The sequence below is a fragment of the Somniosus microcephalus genome, chromosome 21 (assembly GCF_052327205.1).
Source record: "Somniosus microcephalus isolate GS21.2 chromosome 21, FLI_Smic_1.0, whole genome shotgun sequence".
In the NCBI taxonomy this organism is placed as follows: Eukaryota; Metazoa; Chordata; class Chondrichthyes; order Squaliformes; family Somniosidae; genus Somniosus; species Somniosus microcephalus.
Window position 1 is genome coordinate 46,054,371 of NC_141007.1, and position 18,144 is coordinate 46,072,514.

Genomic DNA, 18,144 nt, shown 5'->3' on the forward strand with positions numbered 1-18,144 from the left:
TAATTGCACTTCTCTACCACAGCTTGCCCTTATCCAGCAGCTCTTCTGGTTCATGGATAATGAAGAACAAAGGTTGTGTGTAATTCTCATTTATGTAGTCTACTTGCCATCTACTGAGCTTTTATAAGTAAACTTTCTTTATAATACTGTATTTAATATCAGCTTGGCTTAATTGTTGGCATGTTTGCCTCTGAATTAGAAAGTTGAGAGTTCATATCTGTCCACCCCATCCCACTTGAGCACCTGATCTAAACTGATGCTGCAGTGCAGTACTGAAGGAGTGCAGCATTGTCTAACTCGCTGTTCTTCAGATGAGATATTGGCCCAGAAATTCGGGTCCCAACACGTGAGTACGGACGGAGTACTCACGCGTGGACCCGATGGAAGTGCCGGTTTCTTGCATGCACTACGCATGCGCGGGAAACCGGCATTTCCGATCCTCTGAACCAAGGGGTTCAGAGGTCGAACACGTGCGCGCAGGAGTCTGCGTGTGCGCGTTGAACTTCCTTTTTTTTTACAGGTTTGCCCGTGCGTGAAGGCCTCTACTTTTTGCACATCTAAAAACCAGGTGTAAGGACTTCATTTTAAAAGGTAAGTGGTCAATTAATTAAAATTAGAACATTTTTTCCACAGGTTTATTATTTTTAAATACTTTACAGTAGGTAAGTGTATTTTTAGCCCCGATTTTTTATAAAATTATTTTTTTCAAAAATTTAAATTATTGTTTAAAATAGTTATTTAATGTTATTTATAGTTGATTTAAATAGTGTGATTTTTTTTCAAATTTATTTTAAGGTTAAGTACTGTTTTGGGCGCCCGGAGTTTTCATGAGTTTGACAGGTCTTTTTGTCAAACTCGTGAATGGACTTTTCCCTCCTCCGATTGGTTGCCCAGTGCTCACGTGATCCCAGCCGACGCATCGCACTAAGTACGCCGCTGGATCACGCAAGCACAGCGCGCCGGGAGCTGGACCGGGCCACAGACAGGAAATCCACGCAGGCCCAGGCCTCAACTGCCGGCGCGCTATGTAAGTGTAGGTCGGGGGCTTGCACCCGCGGGAAGCCCCCGACACAAATTTCTAGGCCGTTAAATTGAGGCTCTGACTGCCTGTTCACATAGACATCAAATAGTGCCCTGGGGTCTTTAAGGAAGAGCAGGGAGCTCTCCTAGTGTCCTGGCTAGCACTCATCCCCCAACCAGCACCACCAAAACAAATTAACTTGTTATGCATCTGATTGCTGGTTATAGGATCTTGCTGTGTGCAAGTTAGTATCAGTATTTGCCTACATAACCGGGTCTAAATTCAATAGTTATTTGTGTGAAGCACTTTAATATCTTCCTTCCTTCTTTCCTTCCTTTGCAGAAATATTTGGGGCTACTTAGATGGTTTGTATGTGCACTTATAGTATGGATCGAGATGGAATTTGGGATTGTACACATGCCTTGAATTTACCTTTAAGCAACCTTACTAATTTTTATGTAATGCATACCAGACAATGAGTGTTCTTATAATGCACTGTTAAAAAAAAACATGCAGGTAATATTGCAGTTCCATCTTAACAGTGGGATGATCAATGCCTTCATTTTCAGCCCCTGTCGTAAACTTTACTTTCTTGTCATGAACTGTATCCCCTTGCTGGCCACTCACTCATGCTGAAGCAGGGGTTTCTTGGTATTCTGTTTGACACAGAGCCGAGTTTCAAAGCCTACATCCTATCCAGCAGCAAGACTGCTTACTTCCACCTCCACAACATCACCTACCTTGTCACCAATGCTGACAAAGCCATGTCACTCACGACTTTCTCCTATGTTCTTGTTGGCTTCTACCCAACCGTAAAATCCAATTTGCTTAAAACTCAGCTTCTCGTATCCTGTCCCGCATTATGTCCAACTTGTCCCTCCCGTTGTCGTCACTGACCTACATTGGTCCCCTTTCTCAGAATGCATTGAATTTGAGCTCCTTGTCCTCGTATTGAAATCTCTACACAGCCTCACCCGCACTACCTTTGCCAACCTTGCCTTCCTTCATGCACCTGTTGGTCCTCCAACACTGGCTTGTGCATTCTTCCCACACTTCGCTCCACCATTGGAATTCTATTCCTAAATGTCTCTCTCCACCTTCATCTTTTTGACCAAGCTTTCAGTCAACTTTTTTATTCTACCACCATGGCCTGCTGTATGTTGATTTTTCTTTTTCTTTCTGTAAGAACATACGAATTAGGAGCAGGAGTAGGCCATACAGCCCTTCATACCTGCTCCACCATTCAATAAGATCATGGCTGATCTTCGACCTCAACTCCACTTTTCTGCCCGATTTCTATATTCCTTGATTCCCCTAGAGTCCAAAAATCTATCTATCTCAGCCTTGAATATACTCAATGACTTAGCATCCACAGCCCTTTGGGGTAGAGAATTCCAAAGATTAGCAACCCTTTGTGTGAAGAAATTCCTCCTCATCTCATTCTTAAATGGCCGACCCCTTATCCTGAGACAATGCCCCCCGCCGTTGTAGCCTCTCCAGCCAGGGGAAACAACCTTTCAGCACCTACCTGTCAATCCCCCTTAGAATCTTACATGTTTCAATGACATCACGTTTCATTCTTCTAAACTCCAGAGAGTATAGGCCCAAACTACTCAATCTCTCCTCATAGGACAACCCTCTCATCCCAGGGATCAACCTAAAATGCCTTGAGGTATTTTTCTATGTTAAAAGGTGCTATTTAAATTCAAGTTGTGGTTGTCCAAGGAATACTGGAAACATTTTCTGCATCAAAGAGACGGTTTTTTAACAAAAGCAATTTAAATAATATGTAATTATTATAAAGCATTCACTCACTTTACCGTCAGTGTATGCATTCATTAGACCTCTTTAATTGGATCACTACACTGTAATTCACCTCCTGAGATATATCATCATCTCGATATAAAAAAAAATGTTGCCCAAGAAAGTGTATGTACATTGCAACTGGTATAAAGTGCCCTGTTATGTATTTGTGTAGTTAGTTCACACATTAAGCTCACCGTTATTATGGAGTAAATTGGACAGCAACCTCTGGCATCCACATGTGTGCAGCAAAACGCAGAAATTGGGAAGTTGCCGTCCGATTTGCCCCGCTCCTCCACAAGCTTCATTCCACCGGTACCTCACTGATAGACTCGGCAAGGGCGTGAAGTTACGGTACTTACTAGTTACCCACTAAACATGCCAGAAAAAGTTGGGGCTTGCCCATTCAAGTGTAAGTGAATTTCAAACGGTGTGGTAAGTCTTAATTACTACCAAACAACCTCTCTGGCACTGAAAACGTACTTTTACAAGTGTGAAGTCTCAAGACTTCAGATTTTAACTATTGTTGGAGATTTTTTTAAAAATTAAAAATTAAAATAAAAATTACTTTTTCTTTGTCTCTTTTATCTCTTTCTCTTAATACCATCTTTCTTTCCCTCTATTTCACTCTCTGTACATGATTTTTACATTAAATAGTCTAACTTACACTGCCTGTGCATGACTCAGTGAAGATTCTTCAATCCGATTGGTTGAGGAGACATGCATTGCCCTGCTCACTCAGGTCCCAGAACCCCTGTAGAGGTCCACCGCACTGGATCAGATGCCCGATGATAGTAAGTTGCCGCTTAAAAGCCCACAAAAAGTTTGGGGGCAGCTGTAAGTGCAATGAATGGCGAACACCGTTCGTTCGCTGCTGACTGCAAAATCCAGGCCAAGGTTAATACCATTTCAGTCAATTATTATGGCAGTAACCCCAAGTGAAAGCCCTGGATTTGTGTAAAAAACCAGTTCTTTCGAATAGAATGGTGTTCCTAAGGACTGGTTTAGAAACACACGATCAAGGCCTTTACTTTTTACAAACCGAATGGGAATAGGAGGACTGTTGGTGCCTATTTTCAACCAGCTCTGTCCCGTTATGTAGTACTAAACCAAATATATGCTTTGCTAAAATAAAAGGACAAAACAGCAAATGCTGGAAATCTAAAACAGAGACAGAAAATGCTGCAAATATACAGCAGATCAGTACTATATATGTTTTGATAGTTTGTTGCGATATTGGGCAGGAATTTGCAGTGGGTAACAACAGCAAACTAACAGCACCTTTTATTATTCGTTCTGGGACGTTGGCGTTGCTGGCGAGGCCAGCATTTATTTCCCATGCCCTTGAGATGGTGGTGGTGAGCTGCCTTCTTGACCTGCTGCAGTCCATGTGCTGAAGGTACTCCCACAGTGCTGTTAGGAAGGGAGTTCCAGGATTTTGACCCAGCGACGATGAAGAAACAGCGATATATAAGTTAGGATGGTGTGTAACTTGGAGGGGAACTTGGAGGTGGTGGTGTTCCCATGCGCCTGCTGCCCTTGTCCTTCGAGGTGGTAGAGGTCACGGGTTTGGGAGGTGCTGCCGAAGAAGCCTTGGCGAGTTGCTGCAGTGCATCTTGTAGATGGTACACACTGCAACCACGGTGCGCCGGAGGTGGAGGGAGTGAATGTTTAAGGTGGTGGATGGGGGTGCCAATCAAGCGGGCTGCTTTGTCCTGGATGGTGTCGAGCTTCTTGAGTGTTGTTGGGGCTGCACTCCTCCAGGCAAGTGGAGAGTATTCCATCACACTCCTGACTTGTGCCTTGTAGATGGTGGAAAGGTTTTGGGGAGTCAGGAAGTGAAACACTTGCCGCAGAATACCCAGCCTCTGACCCGCTCTTGTTGCCATAGTATTTATGTGGCTGATCCAGTTACGTTTCTGGTCAATGGTGACCCCCAGGATGTTGATGGTGGGGGCTTTGGCGATGGTAATCCCATTGAATGTCAAGGGGAGGTGGTTACACTCTCACTTGCTGAAGATAGTCATTGCCTGACACTGGTGTGGCGTGAATGTTACTTGCCACTTATCAGCCCAAGCCTGAATGTCATCCAGGTCTTGCTGCATGCAGGCATGGACTGCTTCATTATCTGAGGAGTTGCGAATGGATCTGAACACTGTGCAATCATCAGCAAACATCCCCATTTCTGACCTTATGATGGAGGGAAGGTCATTGATGAAGCAGCTGAAGATGGTTGGGCCTAGGACACTGCCCTGAGGAACTTCTGCAGCGATGTCCTGGGGCTGATCTGATTGACCTCCAACAACCACAACCATCTTCCTTTGTGCTAGGTATGACTCCAGCCAGTGGAGAGTTTGCCCCCTGATTCCCATTGACTTCAGTTTTACTAGGGCTCCTTGATGCCACATTTGGTGAAATGCTGCCTTGATGTTACAGGCAGTCACTCTCACCTCACCTCTGGAATTCAGCTCTTTTGTCCATGTTTGGACCAAGGCTGTAATGAGGTCTGGAGCCGAGTGGTCCTGGTGGAACCCAAACTGAGCATCGATGAGCAGGTTATTGGTGAGTAAGTGCCGCTTGATAGCACTGTCGAAGACAGCTTCCATCACTTGCTGATGATTGAGAGTAGACTGATGGGGCATTAATTGACTGGATTGGATTGTTCTGCTTTTTGTGAACAGGACAGACCTGGGAAGTTTTCCACATTGTCGGGTAGATGCCAGTGTTGTAGCTGTACTGGAATAGCTTGGCTAGAGGCACGGCTAGCTCTGGAGCACAAGCCTTCAGCACAACATCCGGATGTTTTCGGGGCTCAGCCGTTTCTTGTTATCATGTGGTGTGAATTGAATTGGCTGAAGACTGGCTTCTGTGATGGTGGGGACCTCAGGAGGGGGCCAATATGGATCATCCATTTGGCACTTCTGACTGAAGATGGTTGCAAATGCTTCAGTCTTGTCTATTGCACTCGCGTGCTGGGCTCTGCCATCATTGAGGATGGGGATGTTCATGGAGCCTCCTCCTCCCATTAGTTGTTTAATTCTCCACCACCATTTACGACTGGATGTGGCAGGACTGCAGAGCTTTGATCTGATCTGTTGATTGTGGGATCGCTTAGCTCTGTCTATAGCATGCTGCTTCTGCTGTTTATCATGCATATAGTCCTGTGTTGCACCTTCCCCAGTTTGGCACCTCATTTTTAGGTACATCTCGTGCTGCTCCTGGCATGCTCTTCTACACTTCTCATTGAACCAGGTAGTGGTAGAGTGAGGGATATGCCGGGCCATGAGGTTACAGATTGTGGTGGAATACAATTCTGTTGCTGCTGATGGCCCACAGCGCCTCATGGATGCCCAGTTTTGAGCTGCTAGATCTGTTCTGAATCTATCCCATTTAGCACAGTGGCAGTGCCACACAATATGATGGAGGGTGTCCTCAGTGTGAAGACGGGACTTTGTCTCCACAAGGACTGTGCGGTGGTCACTGCTACCAATGCTGTCATGGACAGATGCATCTGCGACCGGTAGATTGGTGAGTATGAGGTCAAGTAGGTTTTTCCCTCGTGTTGGTTCTCTCACCACCTGTCGCAGGTGCAGACTGGCAGCTATGTCCTTCAGGACTCGGCCAGCTCAATCAGTAGTGGTGCTACCGAGCCACTCTTGGTGATGGATATTGAAGTCCCCCACCCAGAGTACATTCTGTGCCCTTGCTACCCTCAGTGCTTCTTCCAAGTGGTGTTCAACATGGAGGAGTACTGATTCATCAGCTGAGGGAGGGTGGTAGGTGGTAATCAGCAGGAGGTTTCCTTTCCCATGCTTGACTTGAAGCCATGGGACTTCATGGGATCTGGAGTCAATGTTGAGGACACCCTGGGCCACTTACTCCCGACTGTATACCACTGTGCCGCCACCTCTGGTGGGTTTGTTCTGCTGGTGGGACAGGACATACCCAGGGATGGTGATGGAGGGGTTTGGGACATTGGCTGAAAGGTATGATTCTGTGAGTATAACTACGTCAGGCTGTTGCTTGACTAGTCTGTGGGACAGCTCTCCCAATTTTGGCACAAGTCCCCAGATGTTGATGAGGAGGACTTTGCAGGGTCGACTGGGCTGGGTGTGCTGTTGTCATGTCCGAAGCCGATGCCTAGGTCGATGCTGAGTGGTCCATCCAGTTTTATTCTTATTATTTTTTCTCGTAGCGGTTTGTTACAGCTGAGTGGCTTGCTAGGCCATTTTAGAGGGCAGTTAAGAGTCAACCACATTCGCTGTTATTAACCCATTTGAAACTGACCACAACTTTAGGATGTAGCACATGCACATCCTAATGCAAAAATCCTGAAGTTGCGGTCAGTCATTCACTGCTCCAACACTGGCTGTGCTGTGGACACCACCACCCGCCTCCCCTCCACCCATAGCCAGCAGTCAGTGTAATCAGTGAAACTGACACAAACTTGGGCTTTTTCACGGTAATATCGCTGTTAATGTGTCAGCTGTGGCTCAGTTGGAAGCAGACTTGCCTCTGAGTCAGAAGGTTGTGGGTTCAAGTGCCACTCCAGGGACTTGAGCACATAAAGCTAGGCTGACACTTCAGTGCAGTGCTGAGGGAGTGCTGCACTGTTGGAGGTGCCATCTTTCGGATGAGACGTTAAACCAAGGTCCCGACTGCTCTCAGGTGTACATAAAAATCCCATGGCATCATTTCGAAGAAGAGCACGGGAGTTATCCCCGGTGTCCTGGCCAATATTTATCCCACAACCCACATAACAAAAACAGATTATCTGTTCATTATCACATTGCTGTTTGTGGGAGCTTGCTGTGCGCAAATTGGCTGCTGCGTTTCCCACATCACAACAGTGACTACACTTCAATTACTACCTCATTGACAGCAAAGCACTTTGAGACATCCAGTGGTCATGAAAGGCACTATAGAAATGCAAGTCTTTCTTTCTTTAAACATCCCATTAAATTTTAGGCCTTGTTGGATTAAGTGTAACTGGGGTTTTAACAGTGTATTGACTGCTAAACAAATGTTATGGCCCTGAAAAATGAATTTTAATTTTATTTAGTGTCAAATTTCTCCATTATGATAAAAAATTACAATTTTTAAGGAACTTTAAAAAAATAAAATAATTTTATACATTTTTAAAAAGTTTGTTCATAATTATTTCAGGTTTACCTTATCCCCATGTGAAAGCCCCAATCTTTGTTTTGCTCTCTGTAACAGTATTAGTAAGTAGGGATAAAAGCAGCTTTCCATTCCCTGGGTTCCTGTCTGTGAGAATTCTGCAATGTGATTGGTTGCTTAGACAGCTTGTTGCCGTCACAGCAGATCGCTCTCGGGATTCCCCATTACGTTACACTGAAATCACTTGCGCGTCTCAAAAGGCAAACTCACCACAGAGATCGCAAGATCTTTGCGGACAGCTTTCTTTGGGGCCAGCGGCGAACGCCTTTGCTTCACCGCTGACCGCAAATTCCGGGCCATTACCAGAAATCAGAATATTAGTAACTGTAATGATCAATAACATGTCATTCTGGAGTGGTACACTAGATGGAGCCGTAGAGCTGTATAGAGCTGTATATTTAGTTGTATGTGTTTAAGATTACACTACCCACGATGCACTAGAGTACCAAGAAGGCAGTAGTCAAGATGGCTGCCTGCACACAGAAGTACATATGCTGAATCTCTACAGGATGCTGTACCTAGAGAAAATGTACCGAATAAAGTGACTAGCAAAAGCTAGCTGTTCATAATGCAAACGTCTAGTTATTAATGAACATAACATGGTACCAGGAGTGGGGTGAAGATCAGCTCAAAATTGTGAAACGCGACATGGAGAATTTGAAGTCACCGGAGTTTTTGAATCTCACGGGAAATGTTGACTACAATTGGCGGACTTTCAAACAAAAATTCAAACTCTACATTGCTGCCATCGGGTTCGGTATGAAGCCAGACGCAAGGAAAATAGTGTTGCTGCTCACGGTTGCAGGCCCACAGGCAATAGAGGTATTTAATACATTTGTATTTAATCCAGAGGAGAACAGAGAAAATTTAGACGATGTGCTAAAGAAATTTGATACACATTGTTCTCCCAAAAAGAATGAAACCTATGAAAGATACGTGTTCCGTTCGAGGACACAGCGGCAAAATGAGACTTTTGATAGCTTTGTGACCGATCTGAAACTGAAAGCACAGACATGTAATTTCTCTGAGCTGAAAGCATCCATGACTCGTGACCAGATTGTGTTTGGTATTCATGATAAAAAAGTCAGGGAACATCTATTGAGAGAAACTGAACTAACATTGGAAAATGCTGTGAATATATGCCAAGCCAGTGAGCTAGCTCGACAGCACGCCAAGACTTACAGTGAAATCAATAATGATGCGATTGTATTAAGTGCTGCTGTCGGTGCTGTGTTCTACAAGGGGAAGCAACATGGGCAGAACAGAAATGAAAAGCAATCGGAGGAAGGAAATTTTAATTGTAAATGCTGTGGTTACAAACACCAGTTAAGACAATGCCCAGCGTTTGGAAAAATGTGCACAAAATGTCATGGAAAGAATCACTTTGCCAAACAATGCTTTTCAAAAGTAAAAACAAAGAAAGGGCAACAAGTCCAAGTCAATGTGATTGAGGACACTGATTTAAGTGAGACATTTTTTGTAGGAATGGTGTCATGTGACAATATAGAAAAGAATACAGAAAATGTGCAGCCCTCAGGAATAAACAATGCTGAACATAAAGTTAATGCAGTAAAAGAGGACAAATGGATGATCCCACTGCAGGTAAATGGAGCATTAGTTACATTGAAACTAGACACTGGGGCAAAAGCAAACTTAATCAGTATGAGTGACATTAACAATATGAAAGAAAAGCCCAAAATACAGAAAAAGTCAATACTACTGAAGGACTATAATGGACAGAAAATAGATAGCTTAGGTGTATGCAGACTTAAAGTGACAGTCAAAGACAACGTGCATCATCTCATGTTTTCTGTTGTGACTGAAGGACTTGACTCACTACTAGGTGACAAAGCTTGTGAGGACTTAGAACTGGTCAAGAGAGTCTACCGTATAAACTGTGCCATAAGCAGACCAGATGACACGGTGGATTCTGTTGTAAATAATTTCCAGGATGTGTTCAAAGGATTTGGAGTTCTACCATTCACTTACAAGATCCAGCTAAAGAAGGATGCTTAGCCAGTGGTACATGCTCCACGAAGAGTTCCAGCACCCCTGCGTGACTGGCTCAAGAAAGAACTGGACAGAATGACCACACTAGGAGTCATCAGGAAAGTCGAAGAGCCAACAGACTGGGTTAACTCCATGGTATGTGTAAAGAAAAAGAACAATGATCTAAGAATATGCATGGATCCAAAGGACTTAAATGCAAACATAAAACGTGAACACTACCAGATTCCCAAGCGAGAAGAAATCACCAGTGAAATGTCAGGTGCCAGATATTCACAAAGCTCGATGCCTCACAAGGATTTTGGCAACAAAACTGGATGAAGAGAGCACCAAGTACTGTACCTTCAACACACCATTTGGCAGGTATTGTTTCCTCAGAATGCCTTTCGGGATAATATCTGCATCTGAAATCTTTCATAGAGCGATGGAACACATAATTGAAGGTCTGGAAGGAGTTCGGGTCTATGTTGATGACATCATCATCTGGGGCTCCACACTGAAAGAACACAGTGAGCGACTGACTAAAGTGCTACAGAGCATACGCCGGAATGGACTGAAGCTCAACAAAGCCAAGTGTCAGTTTGGCGTCCAGGAAGTCACTTTCCTAGGAGATATTCTATCTGGTAAAGGAATAGAGCCAGATATGGAAAAAGTAAACGCCATACTCAAAATGCCCCGACCCACTGACAAAAAAGGAGTGCTACGCATCATGGGGATGATAAACTTCATTGGAAAGTTCATTCCTAACTTGTCAGCCAAGACAACCTGTCTGCGAGACCTGCTACATAAAACAAATGAGTTCGCATGGACAGAAAGATATGAACAAGAGTGGATGAATCTTAAAACAGTGCTGACAACCACACCTGTACTCACTTTCTTTGACCCAACAAAGAGAATCAAAGTGTCAATGGATGCATCAAAAGATGGCCTAGGCGCGGTCTTGCTACAAGCAGAGGGTGAAGATTGGAATCCTGTTGCCTATGCCTCCAGGTCTATGACTGATTCTGAGTGTCAATATGCCCAGATTGAAAAGGAATGTCTAGGCTTGGTAGTTGGACTAGAAAAGTTTCATGGCTACATATATGGACTTCCCACCTTCACAGTTGAGACAGACGACAGACCACAGCCCACTGGTTGCCATCATAAAAAAAGATCTGAATGAGATGTCTCCAAGGATTCAATGACTCATGATGAAGCTGCAAAGATATGACTTTGAACTGATCTACACAACAGGCAAATACATAGTGTTAGCAGATGCACCATCCCGAGCACCCACAATGAGTCATGTGAGCTCTACTGAAGGAGACGTGGATGTTCATGTGAGTATGGTCACTGCTGCGCTGCCCGTGTCAGACACAAAATCAAACCAAATAGCAGAAGAAACAGTAAAAGATACAGTGTTACAAACAGTAATAGAAAACATTCATCATGATTGGCCAAAAGGTTCCTGTCCAAAATACTTTCACATAAGGTCAGAATTGAGTGTCGCAAGTGGACTATTACTAAAACAGAACAGAATAGTCATTCCATAGGCTCTACGTCAAGAAATGCTCAAAAGGATTCATGAGGGACACCTCGGCATTGAAAAATGCAAAAGGAGAGCAGAAGACACTGTTTATTGGCCTGGCATAAATAAGGACATTGAGAACATGATAGGCAAATGTGAGATATGTCAGAAACACCAAAACAAACAAGCAAAGGAACCAATGATAGTAGCTGACATACCAACAGCACCATGGCAAAAGGTTGGTATGGACCTTTTTCATTTAAATGGTAAAGAATATCTAAAAGTGATTGACTACTATTCTAACTATCCTGAGATGGCGCTGCTCTCAAGCACCACAGCAAGCAGTGTCATAATGCATGTGAATTCCATCTTCGCCAGACATGGAATTCCCAGGATTGCCATTAGCGACAATGGTCCGTGCTTCAACTGTAAGGAGTGGCAACAGTTTGCAGCACAGTTTGACTTTCAGCACATCACATCCAGTCCTTTGTATGCTCAGTCAAATGGTAAGGCAGAGAAAGGTGTTCAAGTTCTCAAGCAGCTACTGAAGAAAGCGACAGAAAGCAAGTCTGATCCTTATCTCGCCCTGCTGAGCTACCGAGCCTCACCTTTAGACTGTGGTTCTTCACCCGCTGAACTACTAATGGGTCGCAAGTTGCACACCATGCTACCCTGCTGTGCAAAAGAACAGCAAAGTAAGGAACTGAGACAGAGACTTCAACTGTTAAAGCTGAAACAGAAATCATACTATGACAAGTCATCCAAAACTCTAAAACCATTGACAAGGGATGATGTTGTCAGGATTGAGGATCTAGATGTATGGAACAGGAAAGCTACAATTCTTGAGGAAGTACGACCAAGGTCATACACTGTTAGAACTGAGGAAGGGCAGATTCTCAGGAGGAACCGCCGTTTCCTCCTGAAAACACAAGAAACTATCCAAGAGCAGATTGATGACAATGCCGCAACTGAATCTTGTCATTCACCACCAGAACAATCTCATGAAAACACATCAGACTTACCCGTGCTGAGAAGACCCACACGTGTTGTAAAAAAGCCTGATAGACTTAATCTTTGAGTTAAAAAAAAACTATATTGAAAATGTATTGACTGTTGTGAAAATGTTTATGTTTATAGAGCACTAACAAAAGTGTTACTGATATCATCTTTATTGTTTCTCTTGAAAGTTGATTGATATTGATTTTGTTAACCTCAAAGAAAGGGGGATGTAATGATCAATAAGATGTCATTCTGGAGTGGTACACTAGATGTAGCCATAGAGCTGTATAGAGCTGTATATTTAGTTGTATGTGTTTAAGACTACACTACCCACGATGCACTTGAGTACCCAGAAGACAGTAGTCAAGATGGCTGCCTGCACACAGAAGTACATATGCTGAATCTCTACAGGATGCTGTACCTAGAGACCATGTACCGAGTAAAGTGACTAGCAAAAGCTAGCTGTTCATAATGCAAACGTCTAGTTATTAATGAACATAACAGTAACTATTTCTTGTATGTTAATTAATACAATGTACTTTGTTTCTTGTGCTCAAAGACATGTCCAATAACTTAGCAAATTTGCCCAGCAGTTATCAATGTACCTGTACCCGCACGGTAATCTGTCCCTTGTACCAGCCAAAATTACTCATGATCACTGAGCTCACACCAGCAATTCCTAAGAGGTCATAATACTTTATTTTCCATTATAGGATGCGCTCAATTTAGCTTTTGTAGTGCTTCTTCTCTAACCCCTCTTTCTGTCTATCGCAGCCCGTGTAACTTTAAAATGCGTATGAATGTTTCTAATCCCATAGGCATAAACTGCAGTACATCAGAGCAAGGAGTTTGATCACAAGGTCACTGTCACAGATTTTACATTGATACTTTCTCTGAATAATCAGAGGCTGTTGGCATGTCATGCTAAAAATGTTTCTGCAATGGGCCTTGCCTGCAGAAGAGGTTTCATCCTTCAGTGGTTTGCTTTTGTGCAAGGTCAGTAGTCTGTGTGCACGTATTATAATCGAGTTATGCAGTTCTGAGTCCCAATCCACTTGCAAGGTTTAGACTCAAATAAGCTCAAGTTTTTCAGAAGCTTTTTATTTTTGAAATTTTGAGTTACAGAGCACTGTCATCCCTCACATTGGAATTCTTTATGTATTTTGACAAGACAGCCTTCTTGTCAAAGTACATCAATTTACATTTGTCAATCCAGAGTAAAGAGGCAAAAACACAAATAAAAATAAAGTATAAAAAAAAGGTCAACAACAGGATAACAATTTTCAACATAAATTCTGCTTTTACAAAAAAAAGAAAGGTCCATATGGTTTTGCTTTAGTGTATTTAGTATAGTACGGGGTATGGTAGCATAGTGGTTATGTTACTGGACTAGTAATCGAGAGATATGAGTTCAAATCCCACCACAGCAGCTGGGGAATTTAAATTCAGTTAATTAAATAAATCTGGAATAAAAAGCTAGTATCAGTAATGGTAACCATGAAACTATTGGATTGTCGTAAAAACCCATCTGGTTCACTAATGTCCTTTAGGGAAGGAAATCTGCCATCTTACCTGGTCTGGTTCCAGACCCACAGCAATGTGGTTGACTCTTAAATGGCCTAGCAAGCCATTCAAGAACGTGGCTCACCACCACCTTCTCAAGGGCAATTAGGGATGGGCAATAAATACTGACCTTGCCGGTGATGTCCACACCCAATGAATAAAAAAAAATCAGGTCTTGTAACAGACGATATTAGCCTTGTGATTGAGTGGGAAGCTGATGAAGAAGGTGGTGTGTTGAACAGCACAATTGGAGTTATTTTGAACAGAAGGATGTCCTGTGTCCTTTATTCATTATACTGATCATATTATTCAATGAATGCACATGTAAATAGTACAATATGTTCTTATCGGAGTGAAGGTGGTGTTGTGGAATAAAAACTGTTTGTGCGTTTTACACCCACTTCCATCAACAGTACCTAGTCAGGAATATAGCAGGAAGATCCAGTTCAAAATTTCTGATACATTTGCAAACCTTTTCGGAGGGAACGGTGGAGAAGGAAATAGAGAGTAATAAAGGGGGGGAAAAAAGATTGGATTAAGAGAGAGAAAAAAGAAACACAACTGAAAAGTAAGAAAAACATTTTTAATTTAAAAAAAAAACCTCTCTGAACAATTTACAACCTGCAGGAGTGAGACTCCACAGTTTCAATTGTTCCCTTTTTGGGCTTTTGAGGTTGAGTAGCATGACAGGATCATAAATCTTGCCCTTGACAGTGTCCTTACAACATGATATACCAGCCCTAACTTTCTGCGGCGAGATTCATTCGTATTTACAGCGTGAAACCAGCAATTTCTTGACGCTCACAGGGAGATTGACGGTGAGCTCCCGTTTTTGAGAGGCTAATGGTGGAGTAGCGCAAATCGTCCAGCAATTTGTGGTGATTCGCACCTCACAGTGTATCTCTTCCAGGCCACATATTGCTAGGTTTTATTGCACACTAATAATGGCGGGTGCTGTTATTTTTTCCGCTAATTATTTCAAATTTTAAGTTCTCTTTTCTTCACACATATATTTTCTAATTGATAAATGTAAGTGGAGGCACTTTGATAAGAAGGCTGTCTTGTCAAAATGCATAAAGAACTCCAATCTGAGGGATGACAGTGCAGTGAACTGGAACTTTTCCACTTCACAGCCAAATGGCAAACTAACAGTGATAGGCCAGGTATCCCTCTGGAAATGTCAGCAATAATGATAGCTGTCCCTCACAGTACTGTGTTAAGCTGCAGCCTTGGAGAGAGTGATCCGCGCTTTACTTCATACCATTTTCATATTTCATACTCTGTGTTCTGGGTTTGCCATACCTAGACTGCCTCATTAGGTAGTAAATTAGGTAGTAAATATGAAAGCAAAATGCTGCGAATGCTGGAAATCTGAAATAATAACAGAAAATGCTGGACATACTCAGCAGGTCAGGCAGCATCTGTGGAGAGAGAAACAAATTTAACGTTTCAGGTCGATGAAACGTTAACTCTGTTTCTCTCTCCACAGATGCTACCTGACCCACTGAGTATTTTCAGCATTTTCTGTTTTATTTCAGGGTACTTTTACATGCAGCCGTTGATTGTTGTTAAGTTACCAGAACTCTCAAAAGTTTCAGGAGGTTTCCAAGCTATGCACTGGACTTCTGAATATTTCTAGTTACTTTTGCAAGTAAGCAATTATGCAATTCTTAAGACATGGGAACCACGGAGTTTCTAGATTAACATAAATTCAGCATTGTTGTGTGTGATGGTATCATGAAGCATTTTTGTATTGTGTTGTGTCACGTTGCAGAATCCTGCATCCATTCTCATTTATGCAAGTTTCAGAACCTAGTTACAACCTAAGTAATAGTCACCTAGAACCAGGGCACAATGATATTAGACAAGATTGAGTAATTATCATTAATGTAGTTGCTGATTTCTCTGAACTTCAAACTCAATTTAATTAACAACAGATAGATCTTCCTTTCAAGTGGAAGAGAATTGGTCAGTTTGAAGCTCTGTGGTTTGTCAGTTCTTTGAGCTATAGGTATGGATTAAATGTCTCATTTACTTTCCTCCCACTCCTGTCATTCTCCCTCTCAAAGTACAGTCAAAATGACAGCAAAACGGCCATCATCCATCATTTTCTGCTGAGGCCTTCAAATGGTGCTGATAGGCTAATAGTGCTTGCAACTTCTGTATTACATCTCATCGGTCTGCCAAAAGCTTAAATTAGCTTAAAATTGAATGTATATGAAGAGCACCGCAAGCGCAGATCATTGTTAGAGAAGGCTGGAAACCATTTCTGACAGTCTGTCTACATCTTTAATCATAAACTGACGGCTCATAAAAGTTCAATTAAATTAAAAAGCAATAGAACTATATTCAGGTTGCAATAAAATAAATCTTTCCTTAAATGCTGTTTTGAACCCCAGGTCCTAAAAGAAGCAATTTACTTCAAGAAGCAGATAGAAACCATCATTTATCTGTAATATTTTATTTCTTTGCACTCTTTTAAGTGCACACAGTTTAAATTCTTTAAAAAATTACTTTTAAAACCCTTTAAAGTATAAACATTCTGATCCTAAACCTCTGTCAGCTAAAGGTTCTGTGACTACTTTTGATGTATGAAGATGTGTCTGCAGTAAAATGTCAGTCTTGTATTTTATGTCTGTTTCCTTATAGCCAAAGCAAAAATGTGGTGATATTTTAAATGCCATCATTCCGATGATTTTTTCCCCATCACTTCCTACTACCTCTGAAAGGATTTGCGAAACCATTCATCAGTTATTCAGCTTCTGCCATTTATTTAACAAAATTGAATTAATTCTTCCCTTGGATTAATTTGAATAATTGAATTCTGACTTTGAAAGAAAAGGAGCTTTTGCCTAGGAGACATCCTTGCAAGGTTCGGTGGATATTGGGTTATTATTGTTTTTGTTACTCTGGCATCAACAGAAGATGTATGCATAGACAATGGTCAGGATTGGCTGCTTCAAGAAGAAATAGCTTTTTAATAACCGTGTTTACATGCGGACTCTGCAGAACTGTGACCATTTTAACACTTAAAACATTTGATTTTGAAATTGTATGACCAGGCAGTTTGTACTCTTTCCTTCCTGAGGTAGTTGTTAAAGCAATGCGCTACTGAAAAGTATGGCCACAAAGCTCCCTATACTTTTAACATATAACAGCTGTAAGTGAACATTGCATACAGATTATTGAGGTTTATCATTGCTGACCTAGCAAGATGGAAGAACTCCGAGCCTGGAAATTCCACCCCCTATCCGTCCCCTGAACTATGGAAGAGGGGTTGCAATTTGGCGTGGAACGAAGATTAAGTTGGAAATTTCTGCCTGGGTGGATGGGGAAATGTTTGTTCTTCTACATTCCAACTATAGTTTGGGCATGTGTATGGGCCACTCCAAGAATTCCACCTGGCTTGCCCTGCTACTTCCAGCAGTTCCCATGCCTGTCCTGAGTAGTCATAGGCCCCCATTCCTGTCCAGAGCAGTGATAGATCTCATTCAGATGCTTAGGTGGGGCCTACAGTAGGGAAGACACATGCTATCAATCTCAGAAGGATCAATTGCATTTAGAAGAGGTTGGAGGAGAGTGCTCCATGTGGCACAGCTGTCTGATTGCCTCTGCTGTGCTTCTACAGGCCTGGGATTCCTGCTCCAATCAATCAAATGACCTTGTCCCTGCAATTTGGGGAGGGTCATGGAGAGGCCAAAGTGGCAGGCAGAAGTCATCCTAAACAGGTTGAAAGAATTTCTAGGCTAATCTAGGCCTCTTTGCATGTGCCAGCACAGGCCTGGGTAATTCAACATCTGGATAACATGTAATTGTTTTTATTTCACATTTATAAATGTTAAAAATGCATTTAGTTTTTGTGGGTTTTATTTTCAGAAGATCTTTATACTTAAGTTTGTATCAAAATAAGAATTAAGATACTGGGAGTCATGAGGCTTTATTGGCCCGGAATTTGCAGTTGTAATGATGGCGCAACTGTCAACGTTCGCTGTCATTACTCTGTAAAACTGACAGCAACTTTTGTCATCCACACATGTGCAGTTAAATGTGGAAATACGGAAGC

The 18,144-nt window shown here is 42.4% G+C and overlaps 1 protein-coding gene across 1 annotated transcript in view; it reads left to right on the plus strand.

Moving 5' to 3' along the window:
- Nucleotides 1-18,144, plus strand: part of mgat5b (alpha-1,6-mannosylglycoprotein 6-beta-N-acetylglucosaminyltransferase B) — a 1,090,939-nt gene that overhangs the window by 191,344 nt on the left and 881,451 nt on the right. The window lies entirely within an intron of this gene.